Source organism: Pteropus alecto, unplaced genomic scaffold (assembly GCF_000325575.1).
Source record: "Pteropus alecto unplaced genomic scaffold, ASM32557v1 scaffold8, whole genome shotgun sequence".
Taxonomy (NCBI): domain Eukaryota; kingdom Metazoa; phylum Chordata; class Mammalia; order Chiroptera; family Pteropodidae; genus Pteropus; species Pteropus alecto.
The window spans coordinates 12,138,033-12,141,993 of NW_006494609.1; the positions used below are offsets into that span (position 1 = coordinate 12,138,033).

The window sequence follows — 3,961 nt, forward strand, 5'->3', positions numbered from 1 at the left end:
AAGAAAATACAACAGTGTATGATAAAATGCTCAATTAAATAAAATCAATATGAAAATGCATAGTATATAGACTTATAGTCTGTTATCAGAAAACCTTTATCTAATTTCCAGTCCACCTGAAATAATTTCTGGCAATAGGAGAGGGATAAGATGGTAAGAGTAGGTGCAATTGCAGTCATATGCTGTAAGGTGGAAACCTGTGACAGCTGGTCTTCTATGCCTTCTCCTCGACACCTTTACTAAACCACTTTGGCCAGGTATTTATGTTCCATCTTATGTTAGTCAGGCAAGATTCCTGGTGAGATCATCCCATCAAAAGCACATAAATACTTTGTTGGCAAATATTCCAACGATATAAGTTCAAAATCTGGGAAGAAGTCCTCTCCCACTTGAATTTCCTTTCATGTTATAAAATCCACACCAGATAGCATGCATTCTTCATTTCCAGATAGAATCTTTTTTTGGCATTGTCCTGATAATGTCTTGTTCCTTTCCATAATTCTTAAGTGGGGAGTAATGCCCTCAAAGCAGGTTTTGTTGGTTAGTTTGCTTGCTTGCTTTGAGAGGCTGGGGAATCAGCTGAGACTGTGAAGTCTATCGATGTACTTTTTTTAATTAAGTGGAACTTTTGGAAAATGTATGTCACCTTATATTTAACAAATGTTGGATGAGCGCCTACTATGCCAAAAAGAAAAAGTTGTGGAAAGCATTGAGAAGCACGATGTGTAAGAAGAGAAATATAAAGTTCTAACATAGTTGACAATACTGAAGCATTATCAATTATGTGAATATACAGCTATAAATCCGCTGTGATAAATTTCTAGAGGGCGCCTCTTTAAAAACTATACCCTCTCATATGCAAATGTAAATATTATCATTAAAGGTTTATTTCTTTTGAGAAATAGTCATCTGATATAATGTAAATAAATTGCAAATGTAACTGATTTTGAAGCTGATGGTCTTTGCTTCAGTACCACTTTTATACAGCCAGAAACTTGTACTTGAGAGCTCACATAATAGTAAAGAACTAAATGGGTAAATAAAGAATCCAGAATTAGGAGGAATGGTAGGAAAAGCAGAATAAACATAACAACAATAGCAATAAACAAGAAAAATACTCAGTAAACCTATGCAAAGATCCTAAATTAGTTACATACAAGGAACACAAAATGCCATAGATAGCAGAAGTTTCTTTAGAAAGTACTTCGATACAAGATGGATTTGGAGTTTATTTTAAAAGCCTAGGGAAACTCAAAATGGTAGAAGGCAATGTGTGGGGTATGCCCCATGGTGTTTTCTTTTGACACATGAGCACCTTTAAAAATAGCCTGATGGACCACATGCCCCAGGAACTAGTCGTTCATAGCTAATTATCCAAAGGCTTTAAGAAGCCAAGCTGTGAATAGTCAATTCAACTTTGCCTAGTACAGCCCGAAGCTACTTTTGTTAAACCTCAGTCATGGTGTTTCTAATGAAAGGGGCAAAACAGAATAAAAATTGCAAATTCAATTCAATATAAACGAATAAAATTCTAAGAGGTAAAGGCACACCGCAGCCAATAATTAAGACTACTGGTACTATTGTTTCTCTAGAAACTCAGGCTGTAAAAGAGATGAATTGTTTCATATTTAATTCAAAGATAAAACTTATTTGATCAGAACTCAAGTTTACCCCTTACTCAAACAGTCACTCTTTACCCATGAAGAAAAATGCTATAAAAATACAAACTTAATGTCCATTACAAATAACACTTTCAATTAAGCTGTTTTCATAGAATTAAAACATAGAAAAATATGTACATAATATAGAAGTAGGTGAATAATCAGTATGAATGGGGTCAGAAACATTGACTTTTCCTCATCAAGACTAGTTTGGCTCCAGTGACTGCCTATCCTACCATAGCAAAGACCAACACAGATGCCTCCTCGATGGTACCATTCCCCATGTGGAACAAGCCAGCCCCCTGATGACAGATCAATTGCTGGATTCTTTTATAATGAAGGTGGCAACAACTTCTCTTCTTTACTAGATTAGATACATACTCTGGATATGCATTTGGCTTCCTTGCCCATAATTCCTCTGCCAGCCTGTAAACTTGTAGCACATTTTTCTCATTGTCATGATATTCCCTACAACACTGCCCCTGACAAAGGAACTCAAATCAACAAAGAACCATGACAATGGGCTCATGACCAGAGAATTTACTGGTATTATCCTGTATCTCTTCACCCAGAAGCAGTTGACCTGACACAATGATGAAATGGCCTAGCGAAGACTCAGCTACAATGCTAGTGGGAATAGAAGACACTGAAATATTAGTGTTATATTTTAGAGAATGGGTTACCCGTTTTGAATAAGCTGTCAATGTAAAGGTGCTATTTTTCTTATAGCCAGAATGTATAAGTAGAGAAATCAATTGGTGGAAATAGAACTAGCTTCTCTCTTTTACTTAACAATTGTGATATTATGATTTATAATAAAGAATATTTGATCTTTGTCTTCATTCCTGGCACGGAGTTCCTAAAGTCCTTGTAATTTTCTAAATGATAAGATAAAGACATCTTGATATTCATTACGAACCCCTTTCAACAACACCTGAGATTGTATAAGCGAGGTGACTTATGGACCTCACCTAAGGATGGAGTCCAGTTGCCAGGGGAACTGACCACATTAGAGGGTCGGAGCTTTCGGTTTCACCTCCTTGACCTCCAGGATTGAGAGAGGGGCCGGAGATTGAATCAGTCGTTAAAGGGCAGTGATTTAATCAACTATCCCTATGTAAAGTCTCCGTAATAGCCAAAATTATATGATTTGGAGAGCTTCTGGGTTGGTGAACATGTGGAGATGTGGTGAGAGTGGCTTCTGAGAGAGCACGGAAGTTCCACACCCCTTCCCAAATACCTCATCCTATGTATCTCTTCCATCTGGCTGTTCCAGAATTATATTCTTTTATAATAAGCTAGTAATATAGCAAATAAAATGTTTCTCTGAGTTCTACGAGCCACTCTATTAATTAATGAAATCTAAAGAGGGATTTGTGGGAACCTCCCATCTATAGCAAGTCAATCAGAAGCATAAATGACAACCTGGACTTGTAGCTAGCATCTGAAGTTGAAAAGGAAGTAGGGAGGCATTCTTGTAGGACGAAGCCCTTAACCTGTGGGATCTGACACTGTACCCGGGTAGATAGTGTAAGAATTGAGTTAAATTGTAGAATATCCAGTCAGTGTCCCCTGAGAATTGGAGAATTGCTTGGTAGTGTGGAAAAAACACACATAATAATAATTCCCTTGCAAATTTTTCTTTTCTGGAAACTTTGGAGTCTATTGGTTAGACTTCTTCAGTTCTTAGGGTCACAAGGCTGCCAGCAGGTGACAATAATTTTTTTGAGTTGAAAGATGAGATGGCCACCTTATAATTTTGAGTTTGTCATTCCACTACACCAACAGAGATTACTGCGTTGGCTGGGAGATTGACCTTAATTATCAAGGGGAAATAGGTTGATATTATGCTGTGTGGTCAGGAAATCTGTATCTAGATCCCAGGGGATTTTCTAGGGTAACTCTCAGTATTCTTATGTCTCAATAGTAAACGTTAATAGAAAACTGTAGCAACCCAATAAAAACAAGTTTGCAGAAGATACAGACACTCTAGGACGAATGGTTTGGCCATGGCCATTCTCCTAGGTAAAGAATCAAGACAAGTCTACAGCCATGCCACCCTGAACAGGCCGAATCCCGTCTGATCTCAGAAGCTAAGCAGGGTCAGGCCTGGTTAGTACTTGAATGGGAGACCACTTAGGAAGACCAGGTGCAGTAGTCATAAAAAATAAAAAATAAGGGATTGTAAGCTGACAAGTTTCTTGCAACCTGTAAGGTCAACCAAGGGTTGCCTCGCCTAAAAAAAAAAAAAAAAAAAAAAACAAAAACAAAAAAAGAGGAGGAAAAGAACACACACAAAA

General features: G+C 37.4%; 1 pseudogene; it reads left to right on the forward strand.

The window, feature by feature from the left end:
• Nucleotides 1–3,703: 3,703 nt before the first annotated feature.
• LOC112473793 lies at nucleotides 3,704–3,822 on the forward strand (annotated as a pseudogene).
• The last annotated feature ends 139 nt before the right edge of the window (nucleotides 3,823–3,961 follow it).